The sequence below is a fragment of the Barbus barbus genome (genome assembly GCF_936440315.1).
Source record: "Barbus barbus genome assembly, chromosome: 50".
NCBI classification, from domain to species: Eukaryota; Metazoa; Chordata; class Actinopteri; order Cypriniformes; family Cyprinidae; genus Barbus; species Barbus barbus.
Window position 1 is genome coordinate 15,444,042 of NC_136728.1, and position 15,934 is coordinate 15,459,975.

Here is a 15,934-nt window from a genome sequence, read left to right on the forward strand (position 1 = left end):
AAATTATGTGACTATAGTTATGGTTTAGTTTGTAGTGTAGGTCTATGTCACTTAAATGCTATTATTTGTTTGACTGATGGATATTTTTAAGCGATGGCTGTCTAAGAAGCCGTGATGCCAATAAGATTTTTGTCTTAGGTTTCATATTGAAAATATCCAATGCCCAATAGTTAGGAAATGAATATGACTGACCTCGTGTGGACAGTCTAAATATTACAACTGGGATATTTTCTATATCTATCTATCTATCTATCTATCTGTCTATCTGTCTGTCTGTCTGTCTGTCTGTCTGTCTGTCTGTCTGTCTGTCTGTCTGTCTGTCCGTCCGTCCGTCCGTCCGTCCGTCCGTCCGTCCATGTCAATATGTATTTCTATGTCTGTCTGTATTTCTGTCTTTGTTTTTCTATATCGATCTGTCTAAATCTAAATTAGATGTCTATGCATCTGAAATTAAGATAAGACTAAATAAATATTCTGTATACCAAAACCATCTACTGCAATTCCAATGTATAGCCATTCATTTTAGTTATATAGATCCCCTAATTCCCTCTCTATCTTTGCACTGATTTTCTCTCAGTGCTGCAGCCAAGATGAAAGATGGAGAAAAGGCCCAAGAGTCTCCTCTGGTTTCACTGCTACCACGTGTCTGTTGTCTATCAAGGGCTGTGGTGCTTTCTTTGGGTTCTGAATGAATTGAGACTCCTTCTTTCTTTCTCCTACTCTCTGTATCACTCTCTCTCTCTCTAGGGTTTGTCTTGGGTTAAATAAATAAGAGCACACGCGGAACGCTGGCTCCGGTTCCTGTCATGCTGGGCTGCTTCAGAACACACTGATCTCGGCAACTTGCTGCCCAGCACAGACTCACAATATGACATGTTTGTGAACTTCTGGTGTTACCAAGATGGTAGAAAAACAATATATTTTTCAGTATACTATGTCTTTTATGCTTACATAATTATTTAGAATAACATTATTTAAGACAAAGCAATTTTTGAGATGCTTTAAAAAAAAAAAAAAGGTGGTTATAGCAGTTAAATGTTCATAAAGAAGGTAAATATTAATGAATTCCACATAAAATATTCTGATCAATTATAGTGTTCAGAAGTCTAAGATTTTTCTTAATATTTGTGACAACGCTTTTTTGGGTACCAGTTATGGATAGTAGTGAAAATGACCTCTGAGGACTTCAGTATTCAGTACTATTACTGTAGACTAATATTGTTTTGTATATTGTAAGCTACTATTTCTATGAGAAAATAAAATTAAATATTGTCTACATGTTAATTTATTTGATGGGAAGCCATGTAAAATGTATTGTTAAATTGTAATTTTCATCCATTGAAACCATAACATTTAAGCTTAACCAGTTCTACAAGGGAGTAATGGATAAATGATTCTCCCTAAAGGCAATGGGATTCTGCAGAAGTGGTTAGACTTTGTTAAGCAGAAAAAGTGTTTCAAATTCTTATATTGTTGTCTCAGAATTATGCTGACATAAGACGTAAGCTTATAAATTATGCATAGTTGTTCTCCATTGCTCTAATTTCCATGGCTTTGAACTTTGAATTTCAGATTCCTCACGTGGATTCATTATTTTAATAAGGGAGATCTGTCCTAAATGTAGCCATAATGACATGAAAAAGAAAAAAACATGCGACCCTGTAGTATTTTATCTAACCAGTAGAGAACGCTCTTTACCTCAGAATATGATAGACTGTTTTAATGTAATTCTTTCCTGCCCACACATCTCCCACGAAGATCTGTTTTGTTTGTTAGAAAAATATTAGATTATTTATGTGCTAGAATATTTTCTTAGAATAGTAGTAGTAGTAGTAGTAATAGTATAGTATATATATATATATATATATAAGTAGTAGGCATATAAAGTAATGTTATAACACTGCCTTTCAAAACAATGTATTTTCTATAGTGATCATATCAAAGCAAAAATACAGCAATATAGGTTTTTTGTTTCTCTAAAGACACAGAAATACACAAATGTGTTTGTTAATTTATTTATCGTGATTTTCTTTTTTTTTTGTTGTTACAGAAAAGTGTGCAGACTGTTGCTACAAAATGCATCATAATCTCCATCTCCTTGCATGCTCTCATTTTGTATGATAAATGTCAGGCAAAGCTCGTGTACGGTCACATCAATATTGTTGAATTATTTAGCTGCTAGCAGCAGGCTACGCCTTCACCATTCAGAAAAGATTTTACTTTGGCAAGTGTGATTTACCCTTTAAATGATCATTTAAAACATCAGCCTCCAGAGCTCCTGCAATAGCGATGACAGACGATCAATCCGGACAGGGGGAATCATTACATATGCATTTGTTTGTTTATAAAATGTTAATATGTGCATGTAGGCTATGTTATTTAGCGTGTTTTCACACCATGAATAAAGCAAAAGTAACCAGTTTGAGTTATTAATGCTTTAAAGAAGGGCCTTTGGATCCAAATCTGTAATATGTGTGTATGTTGCTCTGTGTGTGTGTCATTGCAGGGGCTGACAAGACGTATGTGCACTGCTGTAAGTATGGGGAAAGGCCTCTGTCTGATTAGCATTCAGTCCTTGCACAGACTGCATCAAGGAACTCCATGGCCAGGCCCCTCCTCTCCGCTTCACTTTCTCACTCTCTCCCCCTCTTCCTGCATCATTCTGTTGGACCAGAACCCCTCAATACAAAACAAAAGGAACACCTTGTGTGATAAAGATTTCGGCAACAGGTAATTTTTTTTTAGAGTTATCATTTTTTACATTTTCTACGTTGCCAGAGCAAGTTACTAGTGCAAAGAGATTCAGACAACAAAAGAAGAACAAATCAATATACATGAAGACATTTTAGATGTACAGGTGTTTTGAGTTTGATTTGAAGAATATTTATATAATATTAGTTAAACAATATGTTCTTTGGCATCCTAGTTGTGCTTTTTTCCAAGAAATCAGTCTGGACACACCTGTGGCTTGACTACAGGGTTAATTTTTTAATGCATTTGATTATATACAAACTACATGTGCTTGTTTTAAAGGGTTTAAATTATTATTATTATTATTTCAATTATCTTATGCTTAACAAATTTGCATTTATGTGATCAAAAATAGAGTAAAAACTGTAATATTGTGAAATATTATTATAATAAAAAAATGTTCTTTATTTTAATATATTTTCAAATCTAATTTATATATATAATAATATAATAATAATATTATAAATATAATTTATTCCTGTGATGGCAAAGCTAAATTTTCAGCACCATTACACCAGTCTTCAGTGTCACAAGATCCTTCAGAAATTACTCTAATATGCTAATTTGTTCCTCAAGAAACGTTAGTATTATTAACAATAATAATGCTGCATTTTGTTTTTCAGGACTATTTGCTAAATAAAAAATTCAATAGAACAGCATTTGTTTAAAAAATGTTTTTGTAACAAGTGCTGTCAAACGATTAATCGCGATTAATCACATCCAAAATAAAAGTTTTTGTTTACATAATACATGTATTTGTACTGTGTATATTTATTATGTAGTATATATATTTTTATTATCTGTATTTATATTTAGAATATAAATGCACACACATACAGTAAATATTTTAAAAATATTTACATGTATATATTTATATTACATTTATATTACACATATTACATGCATGTGTTTGTATTTATATATGCATAGTAAACATACACAGTATACACACATATATTATGTAAACAAAAAATTTTATTTTGCATGCAATTAATCATGATTAATCGTTTGACAGCACTATTCATAACATTATAAATGTATTTACTGTTACTTTTGCAATTTAATGCATCCTTTCTGAATAATAAAAAAAAATAATCCCAAAACCTTTGAATGATAGTGTGTGTATATATAGTGCAATGTGCGCATGAGAAAAAAAAAATACACAATAAGCAGAAATACTCTTTTTATACTAAAATCTTATCAATGTAAAAAATCTGTTTAATTTTCCTCTGGCCTAATTTTTGAAGAAATATATGGGTTTCACATAATTATAAAAGAGCATAATATTAATATTTCTGATTATTAATCTCTCTTTGGTTTAAAATATCTGTATGATTATCTAAATTACTATTTATTGCATTATTTTTTGCCTTTGTGTCAGATGTATCATTGTATGAAGCTATTGGAAGGAAGCAAAATAAAGACTGTTCAAGTCTGATTGATGAGCCAGTGTGATGTACGTGAGCCCCCCCAAGTCAGTCCAGACGTGAACCAGGTAAGCCCGGATCTGTTTCATACATCATCAACACCTTTCCAATCTGAGTCACAGTCACTCGGCCAGGCAATCGCTCAAAGAGATGAGCTTGACCTTTCTGCAAGGGACTCCAACTGAGACACCAAAGGCAGAAGTGATACAAGTCTTGAGAGTTTACTAAATGTCAGATCTCTCATTAGTAGAATTTACCAGACTTGAGCAGGTTAAATCTAAGTGATGTCTATAATTACCAATAGTGAATGTGAACAAACAGCGGAAACCATTAGCTGCAACAATACTAAAACCGAGTTTTAGACAAACTGTACTGGACATATGGTCAACATAATGACTGTATTGTGAATAAAAGTCATGTGGGCGTGTATGGAGATGTTGTTTTGACTATAAGTAGCATTCATGGAAACAGATTTGAAGCCAAATGCAAATTAAAGTGCACTGTATAATCAAGTTCTTAGCAAGTATTTTATCTCACTATGCTGAATGCACACTGAAGTATATGATAATTGAACATCCAGAATGACGTACTTATCTACTGCTTGCTTCAAGAGAGCAAAGGCGGCCGAGACATCACCTCTTTGGTTTGTTTATTCAGCAAACCAGCCTCTATTCAGTTGTTTGAAAAGATAATCCACCCCCACATGCAGACCGGGTGCACCTGGCCTCTCTGTGGGTTGCCAGGTACTATTTGTGTTTTCAATAAATTCTGCATTTAAAGAGTAACAGGGTTGGTGATCAGGGACGTGCACAGGAATTTTGAGGGGCAGTTGCTCTGACCTGAAAAAAGGGCACCCCCCCCCCCCCCAAAAAAAAACAACTCACGGGCTATATGAAGGACTGAGAATAACAGGGTCTTTATTAAAATATATATACACAAAGAAGTAAAACACTGAAATACAGCACTCAATCACCTTAACTACTACTAATAATAACACAGAAAAACATGACTTGAGTCATGAAAATCCCTACATTAATATCCCTATCAATATCCTATCAAGTCATTATGTTCTGCTCAGGCAAGATCTTTGAAATGACCTCTAAAATAGCCTATGTTTTTTAGATTACAATTATTTAGCATGCAGCTCTTTAACCCTATACTTTCTAGCATGGTCCTCTCATCTCATATTTGGTGATCATCACTTAGGCCTACCTGCCCTATGTGCCTCCTCACCTCTGATTTTTGAGCTAATCAATCATGTTAACAACTTTACAGCACTTGTTGTGAATTTCACTGACACTGTAGTAGGGTCACTTTGTGAAAATCTAAATCTAAATGGTTAATTATAGATCTAGTAAGACAGAAACTCACCTGTTCCCCACTCATATTGGTCTGAAAAGGTAAAGAGGTGTTTCAGGTCTCGGGAGACTAGCATAAATTGACCGACAGCGCCATCTGCTGTTTTGAAAAAGAAAGTTGCTCAATTGCACATGTGAGAAAATCAGCCTGTCGCATTTGTGAGAAAATCAAGCCAAGTTTCCTCATAAAAAGGCAAATGAGTCTCACAGTTGTAACACACAATACATATATTTGTCCACACCTCTGCATTTTCTCTCAAATAGAGTTTTGTATTTGAAAATCACTTTGCGTTTGTTTGAAAGTTGAGTTTTTCTTTGCAAAGCAGATTGTGTTTATTTGCAAAACACTGGATTTGTTTGATAAATATCGGCACAAAAATCGCTCCATATGAGACGCCTCACCCGACAACCGCGACAATCTCGCGCCCGCTCATGCAGGCTCAGCTCAGGTGCCCGTCACGTGCAGCGCTGCAGCAGCCACGTAAACAGAGTTTGTCCTTCCCCTACTGACTTTCACTTTCGGTGCCCGAATAGAAGTGAATGAGGCTTTTCGATTTTTTTATTATTATTATTATTATTAATCTAGGCCTACGTGAAAATCTGCATCCATTGTACAATGTTGTTTTTTTTTTCCATATGGGCAGTTGCCAGGGCAACCTGAGCAACCCCCCTGTGCACGTCCCTGTTGGTGATATTGATAGCAGTATAAGCATTTGTCAATAGTAAGATATCATGTAAGTTACACCTTATGAAATGGTTAGTCAAATGTCTATATTGACATATCGAAACTGGATTTTCTATTTTATTTTGAGTTAGCAAATAACCTTTAGAGAGCAGTTTAAGTGACAGCTTATAATAAATGAATAATTGAAAAAAAAAAAAAAAAGCTTAGCAAAAATGCTTTGCTTATGTGACAAGTCATATTATAGGAGGAGGGGATATGTTCATTCAGTAGCATTTATTTGATAAAAAAAATAAAAAAATTGTATATGCCACTGTGAAGTGTGAACAAGTGTCACGGTTTAGTTTCCTTTCAGTTCTGTTTTGGTTTTTCCTGTTCTAGTTTCCAGTCATCCGTTAATCAATCATTCTCATCACCTGTGTTGTATTAATTATCTCATTTACTCCTTTGTCCTGTTCCTTTATAAGCACTCTGTTTGGTTTGTTTCATCGTCCTGTCTACTCGTTAATAAATGGAAATAGTGAGTTGATGCCTCGTCGTCTTCTGTGTCCTCATTCGTTTATCTACAACCACATATTCCGTAACAAGATATTATTTGTTTGTTTACCGTATTTATTTGTTTATTTTGATTAAAATTGAAAATAAAGATATTTTGAATATTAGAAAAGATTTATATTTCCAATAAATGCTGTTCTTTTGAACTTTTTGTTCATCAAATAATCTGGAAAAGCAAAATGTATCACAGTTTCCACAAAATTATTAAGCAGCACAACTCTTTTCAACATTGATAATGGTAAGAAATGTTTCTGAGCAGCAAATCAGCATATTAGTACGATTTCTGAAGGTCCGTGTGACACTGTAGACTGGAGTAATGATGCTGAAAATTCTACTTTGATCACAGGAATAAATTACATTTTAAAATATTTTAAAATAAACATTTTAGATTTTAATATGTAGTCATATTTCACATTACTGTTTTAATATTTTTGATCAAATAAATGCATGTTTCAAAAACATTAAAAAAAAAATGATGATCCCCTGTCAGGGAAAAACACGGATTCAATTTCAGGTTCAACTCAAATATTTATTAAAGTCTCAGAACACAAAACTCAGCCAGGACAGGAGGCCAGGGGCCGTAAATCAGGGCAAAGAATGGAGACTGGAAGAGGGAATCAATCCAATCAAGCCTCCAGTCACTCTACGAGGCAGAGAGGGCAAGGCATAGAGAGAACAGCGCACAGAGTCCCGGCATCAGTGCTGACGCAACGTCAGGGTGGGGAGAGAACAGCGCACAGAGTCCCAGCGTCAGTGCTGATGCAACGTCAGAGTGGAGAGTTCCCCGTTGAGCGCGCAGAGAGGTTCAGGAGTGGAGAAGCCACAAAACACAGCTCCGGGAACGCCGGGACAGGAACTGGGGAACAGAGAACTGGAGAACGAGAGGCAGAGAGGGGACAGAAGAGAAATAAAATGGAAAACACTAAACTGAAGTGGGAGCCTAGGAAAACACGGCAGGACAAAACACTACTAAACCGGAAGTAGGTCACGAGCGAAACGTAGCGTGTTCACACCACAACGGTCAGACACCAGACTACACATGAGGGGAACTTAAGTAGAAGGAGAATAGATGGATTAACTAGTCACAGGTGTGATGGCAGCTAAAGTAGTCAATGAGATAACAATGGGGAGGGGAACCACAAAGACAACGAGCACATGGCAAACAGTCAAACAAAACTCACGTGATCTCAACAAAAAACACATACAAAAAGACACACCATAACCTGCTCATCAGACTGGAGTTATGGCAGTACCCCCCAGGAGCGCCACCTGGCGCACCCAGGAGGGGCTCACCTCATCGCCGACGGAAGTCCTCGACCAGAGTCTGATCCTGAATGTTCCAGGCCGGAATCCAACTCCTCTTCTCTGGACCATAACCCTCCCAGTCCACCAGAAACTGGAAACCCCGACCACGGCGTCTAACGTAAGTATCATCCACTGGAGTACCATCCACTATACGAGGGGGGGAGTAACAGGGTGAAGAGGGTAATGAAACACAGGCTTAACCCTGGATGCATGAAAGACAGGGTGAACCCGACCAAGCATGTGAGGAAGCTTGAGCCGCACTGCCACCGGACTCAGAACTTTGGTGATGCGATATGGCCCAATGAACCTGGGTGCCAGCTTCCGAGAAGGCACCCAGAGAGGCAGGTCCTTGGTGGAAAGCCATACTTTCTGACCACACATGTACTGAGGAGCAGGAGTCCTGTGACGATCAGCTGCTGCTTTGGTCCATCTGGAAGCCCGGGCCAAGATCTCCTTAGCCCTCCTCCAGGTGCGACGACACCGACGGACGAAGGCTAAGGCAGACGGGACCGCAGCTTCAGCTTCCTGAGCAGGGAAAAGAGGTGGATGGTAACCCATGGAACATTGAAAGGGAGACATACCTGTGGACGCTACAGGAAGGGAATTGTGGGAATAGTCGACCCACGGTAGCTGCTGACTCCAGGAACTTGGACTATGTGATGCCAGGCAGCGGAGAGCTCTCTTGAGATCCTGATTGGCTCACTCGGACTGCCCATTGGTCTGAGGGTGAAAACCGGAAGACAGACTCGTCGAGACCCCGATCTGTCTACAGAACTCTTTCCAAAACCGGGAAACAAATTGTGGTCCTCTGTCAGAGACCACATCCACCGGAAGACCATGAATCCGGAAGATGTGGTCCACCACCACCTGTGCGGTCTCCTTGGCGGAGGGGAGTTTGGGCAAGGGAACAAAATGGGCTGCTTTGGAGAAGCGATCCACCACTGTCAGAATCACGGTGTTGCCTCTCGATGGGGGAAGGCCAGAGACAAAATCAAGGGCCAGGTGTGACCAAGGACGAGAGGGAATGGGCAAAGGTTGTAACAGACCAACAGGAGACTGGTTAGAAGTCTTATTTTGAGCACACATAGAGCAAGCCAACGCAAACTGCCTGACATCCTGGGCCATGGATGGCCACCAGAATCGCTGACGGATGGCGGCCAGCGATCTCCGAACCCCTGGATGACAGGTTACTCTGGACTCGTGACCCCACTGGAGGACCTCAGGACGCACCGCAGCCGGCACAAACAACCGACCTTCCGGACACCTCCTCGGGACCTCCCCCTCCCGCACGGCCTTCTTTACCCACCGCTCGACATCCCAAGAAAGGGATCCCACCACCACCCCCTTGTGGAGAATGGTGTCAGGAGCTACATCCCTCCCAGGACCCTCGAACAGACGAGAAAGGGCGTCAGGCTTAGTGTTCTTGGAACCCGGCCGATACGAGAGGGAGAAGTTAAACCGCCCAAATAAGAGTGCCCAGCGGGCCTGGCGAGCATTCAACCTCTTGGCCGAACGGATATATTCCAAGTTCTTGTGATCCGTCCAGACCAAGAAGGGCTGCGCTGCTTCCTCCAACCAATGGCGCCACTCCCCCAGAGCTAGCCTGACTGCCAGCAGCTCCCTGTTAACCATGTCATAATTTCATTCTGCAGGGCTCAGGCAGTGAGAGAAAAAGGCACAGGGGTGCACTTTCTCATCTCTAGGGGACCGTTGGGACAGAACCGCGCCTACCCCGACCTCAGAGGCATCTACCTCAACAATAAATTGCCGTTCAGGATCTGGAAGACAAAGAACAGGAGCAGAGATGAAACGGGACTTAAGAACATCAAAGGCCTCCTGAGCCTGAGAATTCCACCTGAACGGTAGCTTGGGTGAGGTGAGTGCCGTTAAGGGTGCAGCAACCAGGCTAAAGTTCCGGATGAATCGCCTATAGAAGTTGGCGAACCCCAAGAACCGATGCAGCGCCTTTCGAGAGTCAGGGGTTGGCCACTCGGCTACGGCCCTTACCTTAGCGGGATCAGCTTTGATCCCCTCCGCTGAAATAATATGCCCCAAGAACGAAACTGACTTGGCGTGGAACACACACTTCTCCGCCTTGGCATAAAGCTGGTTCTCGAGCAGCCGTTATAGCACCTGACGTACATGTTGAGTGTGTACCTGTAAGGAGGGAGAGAAGATGAGGATATCATCGAGATACACAAAGACAAATCTGTTTACCATGTCTCTCAACACGTCATTGATCAGGGCCTGGAAGACAGCTGGGGCATTAGTAAGCCTGAAGGGTAAGACCCGGTATTCAAAGTGTCCCGTAGGGGTATTGAAGGCTGTCTTCCACTCATCCCCCTCACGAATACGGACCAAATGGTAGGCATTACGGAGGTCTAACTTAGTAAAGACCTTGGCTCCCTGTAACAATTCAAAAGCAGATGACATCAGAGGCAGAGGATACCTGTTTCTTATGGTGATGTCAACCTCAATCTTTTAAACACATTTTATTTTGAGACATTACAAGTAAACACTGTAAATTTTACATTTGCATATGTGCTTAAATTACATTTTGCCAACTTTAGGTGTACACTTGAATAAAAAATTTACAAAAAAACCCCAAAAAACCCAGCTCTGATTTCATGGAGACATCAGAAAAAAATGTGTCTGACAGCTCTGGGAAGTAATTGTCGGCAGAAATTTGATGACAGGCTATGAATCCGTCGATACAGAATTATGAGAGCAACATTTGATATGTTGTCCTATATTTGCGATTATATTTCCTTCCCATTATTCAGCCACATTACTAATTTTAAAGCCACATGACTTCTTTAAATAAAGAAAAGAATCATATAAAAATCTGTGGCTGAAGACCCAATCTAATCTACATCACTTTATGTGTTTGACTTCATAATGAATTGTTCTATTAAGAAATTGTAATGACTAAATGCTCTGAGGTCCCTCGCTGCAGTGAATCTCAGAACCATGTTTTCACTTGTACAATATATCACCAGTTTTTATTGGTGGATCGTCCAGAGCAGATGAGAGTTTCGACAAAGCGCTTACTGCTAGTCCCATTCTGATTTATATCTCATGGGGGACTGGGGGGGTCTCTTCCTAGTCCTTTTTAGACTTTAATAATGATCTACTCCAGAGTTCACTGACAACTGGTCCTGTTTGATTAATGTAAAGGCTTGTCTACTAATCTGTTGATGAGGGTTACCAAACGTCCAGCCATCAAATATCAACTACAGAAATCCCAGTTTTTACTCAGAGAGGGAGAAACTCTAATTTGAGTGATGTGGGCATCAGCCAATCACTGGCTTTCTAAGGCAGAGCTGATGGAAGTTGTAATCAGCATCTGAGGTTTCACGTTTATTGATTCACTAGGGAAACTAAGTGCCGTAGACTGATTTGCACGTCCCAAAAATCTAATCCTAGTTAAACGCAAGCCAATGCTTTGCAGAATATACTGCATTCAGTCAATGTTGTTTGCGAGCCAGAAGAATACTTAAGCAGTGTGGAAATATAAGCACAATGATTCTGCACTATACAGAGTCTGTCTGAGAGTTTCCTCTAAGTAGCTGTCTCAAAAAATAAATGTTTGCACCAAGTAATAATTCTGTGGTGCTGCGAGGAAAATTTGCTTTGCTTTGGGTCTTAGAATGGATATTAAGTGTTTATAGATTCATTATGGCATTTTGCTTATATGTTACTGAGTTAGTAAAGGGTTGCACAATATATTGCTATCATACAAGTTATCTGGCAGTATTATAGATTTTTAAACTTATTGTATCAGTCCAAATCAGTCCAGTTTCAAAAATTTTAATGTTTATCAAATCTCAAAATGAATATCGTTTTTTTTCTACATTATAAATTCTATAGTTCTGAAAATACTTTTATATTTAAATATTTAATTCAATAAAAATATAATTTATTTGATTGATTGATTCTTTTGTTTATCTGTGGAATAGAAACTAACGTTAATGGAACCTTATTGTAAAGTGTGACCTTTTCTTTTCTTTTCTTTTTTTCATCCTTTATTTGAAGTGAAGATTGTTTAATACTCTCACTTTGCCAAAGATGTCTCAAGAGGCATCTCAACCTGCGATGTTCCTGTCTTCCTCACATGGATGGAGAAACCGTTCAATTCCACCCAAGCAGAAATGCCCAAGGCTTCGGCTCAGAAAAAACAGAATCACTCGATAGACCAATATATAGTGTGTGTTCCCAACCTCTGAAAGTCCCTTGTTTTGGTTAATTCCATAGTACAGGGCAGTGATTATGATGATGATGATGGTGATGATGAAGATGATGATGATGGCAGATGAGGGGTGGGCAAGGGTGAATGATTTAAATCTGGTCATGGGCTGTGCCCAATGTCTGACCCTAATCCTCTTGCTAGCAGAATTATGTGGTGTGGGATTAGTGAGCTTTTCTCTTTCCTGTGCGGGACATCCACTTTTTATAATGACGCCCCAGCAGCAGGTCAAACCAACCAGGCCTGATGACAGGGGCTGGACCAGAGGGCAGTGCAGGGGTAGGAACACATGGAAGAAGCATTCGAATCACACTGCAATTGCTGGAGCTCTATATTTGATCAGGCAGAAAGTCTCTCCCTCTGTACCATATAAATGCTGCATGACTGTATTCATCATAGCAGGTTCCAAATATATTATGCAGTAGGTTGGTGCAGAAATACAGCAAGAACATGGTTGATTATCCATATGAGCATGATTCAGAACAAAAAGTCACATATGCCTGTCAACACTAATGACTCAAACTGTTTAAATGCTTTACTAAACACAACCAGTGCAAGTCGGGTAGGTGAAACAACAACAGTGTTTATGGCGTCTACTTTATTCACATCTGAGTTGTTGGAGGTTTTTGCATCAGACTCTAGGCAATTAATTGTTCTTAAGTACAGACTATGCAGCACTTCCATATGGCAAACCCTGAAGCACTTTGGCAGACACACACACCTTGCCAGGTGAAAGCACTGCAGTCGGTAAAAATAGAGATGTTTTCTTTTTTCTTTTATGAGCTGAATGTACGATAGATAAATAGATAGACAGACAGACTGGACAACAGATGATAGATAGACAGACAAATAGACAGATACTGATAGATAGATAGATAGATAGATAGATAGATAGATAGATAGATAGATAGATAGATAGATAGATAGATAGATAGATAGATAGATAGATAGATAGATAGATGGGTAGGTAGGTAGGTAGGTAGGTAGGTAGGTAGGTAGGTAGGTAGACGGACGGACGGACGGACGGACGGATGGATGGATGGATGGACAGACGGACGGACATGCAGACAGATGATAGATAGATAGATAGATAGATAGATAGATAGATAGATAGATAGATAGATAGATAGATAGATAGATAGATAGATAGATAGATAGATAGATAGATAGATAGATAGATAGATAGATAGATAGATAGTGAAGTGCTCAGGTTAGCTATTGTAATGTGTTTTGCATATTCATCCCAGTCCACTTAACCAAATACATCCGTCATTTATAAAGCAGACACCCTCCCCCTCCCATCAGTAGCTATCCATCTGCCAAGCCCAATTCCTCCTCCCTGATGTGCATTCTTGTTTTCTCTACAGTATCTCACCCTTCATCTCTCTCTCTCTCTTTCTATCAGAAACAGTAGCTGCTCCCTCCCGCCAGCTTTGGCACATGTGGGAGTGAGCGAGGAGCAGAGGTAGGGATGGACGCTACCATTGTGAGTTGCTTGGGCGTGTTCAGGGTGCTCCTCCTAAATTGAACGGATGGGGAGAAGGGAGGGAGAGTGCAAGTAGGAGCGCTTGAATCCTAATCTTCCTGTTCAGCATCTCTGCTGGCTGTCTGGATGATCCCTCTCTCTCATGTTTGAACGCAGGCCGTTATTACCGGATACTCAGCTTTTTGGGGGATTGTAAATTTTTACATTTTTAAAAATAGAGGGACTATTTTGGTGCAAAGTCAGCATAATTTGACGGTAAGAAAGTTGATTGTTTGTTTATGTGTTTTGTGTGCTAGATATAGAGATATAGTGAATAAAATGGTTTCTTCTGCTTTTTTGTCTTGAAAGTCCATACTAGAGGTTGCAGTGAACATTAAGGCTCTCTGCAGAGTAAAACTTTATGAAATATTAAAGGGAAGAACCATGTTTGAAGATTTCAGTGCACAGAAAACTCAGCTAAAGGGAGTTTTTCTTTAAAAATAAACTGTAACCGAAGACATTGAGGCGTTTAGATGATGCCTCTGTTTATAGAATGAATCAATGAGCATCTGCTGAGTAGATTTTGGAAGCAGTTACATAATCAATACACAGTGAAAATATTTCTCCCGCAGCGACTAAGTGATACAGTAATCTAATATGATAAAGTGCACGATCGTCGCCACATTCGAAAAGTAGAACATTCATCAATTGCAAAGAGAAGTTTTGCTGGAAGAATTACGAAACTTGCTTTTGCTAATTTCGTTTTTTTGAGTATTTAGGTTCAGACTCACAGAATAGAGGAGAAATCTGTTGGCCTTCTCTTTTTGACATGAAAAGCATCATTAAGTTTATGAAAATGAGAATGTGCAATGATGCAAGAGTGTGAACTGATTAAACTATAAAATTGATGTTTATCACTTTCAGTGCACTCCAGCATGTGTTCAGAAATGTGTGGGCGAATGCAAGTTGTGTATTTATAAATTGTGTGCATGCTAGTTGTGTACCCAAGGGTGGGGGATCTCCTTGCAATGGATAAAAACATATGCATTATTTATATTTTCTAAATGTCTCGTGGGCACCAGAAGAACCAGAAATTATAGTCTTTTTCAGATACAAAAACTGTTCATTAATCGCTCATGATGAAGCTATTTGTGTAGTAAATGCTACTCTACTGTATGCAACTGCAGGTGAACCTATTATAGTAACTTAACCTGTAAAGCAAACCTAGGAAAAAAAACGTTTCCAACTCACTCTCCCAGATATCGTTAGATCATTAGCTGTCTTCTGTGGCTTTCACACTGTTCCTGTGTGTATTCCTGGTGATCAAAGGCAGAAAACGTGTTATAAAAATATGACTTATTAGAGGCGCCTCACGGCAAGGGAATGCAGGGAACAAACAAATCTTGAAGACTGCTTTGAGTTAGCAGAAACGAAACTCAAAAACTGCATCAAATTCGGACCAATTTTTGCTGTATAGTGTTAAATTTTCCACAGTCAGATACAAGTCTAAATCTCCAAAGAAGGGTTGGCAAATGCTAAGATTTTTCAAAATAGCACACAATTCCCAAACGGATAAATGGATATATCCAGGCCCACATGGAATCTGCTCATTTGGAATGACTAAAAAAAAAACATTGCTTTTAATGAATATTTTGTCTGTGTTTAAAAATATGAGGAGTCTGAACTCATTCTCGACTATGTTTGAATCCACTCCATGGAATTTAATCTCAGCTAAGCTCCGACCCTGTTGGGTTCCTGTTGCTTACTTTACCTTATATCACTATTATAAGCAAAAAGCAACAACATTTTCTGCATTCTAAATCATTTTCAAGAAAAAAAAAAATGATTTCCTCTACAAACATAAGTTAGAAAAGATGGAGCTTATGTCCAACGGGTCAGTAGGTCAATAAAACTTTACCTTGTGTCACTATTACAAGTAAAAAGCAACATTTTGCTATATTTTGAATAATTTCGATGAAAAAATGCATTCATACTTATCCAAATTCACAAAATTAGATTCCGTCCATAGATGTACACTAGAAAAGTTATTACAGATAGGTGAATATATATATATATATATATATATATATATATATATATATATGAAGAGTTTATTTGCAAAAACAGATAACTCTTTATGTTTTA

At 38.9% G+C, this 15,934-nt stretch overlaps 1 protein-coding gene across 1 annotated transcript in view; it reads left to right on the forward strand.

The window, feature by feature from the left end:
* Positions 1-13,672: 13,672 nt before the first annotated feature.
* The window catches only part of LOC306868104 (synaptic vesicle glycoprotein 2B-like), a 28,999-nt gene continuing 26,737 nt past the window's right edge, over positions 13,673-15,934 (forward strand). Inside the window, exon 1 of the mRNA XM_079414127.1 lies at positions 13,673-14,065. The gene's annotated coding sequence lies outside the window, so the exon portion shown is untranslated. The remainder of the gene's footprint in view (positions 14,066-15,934) is intronic.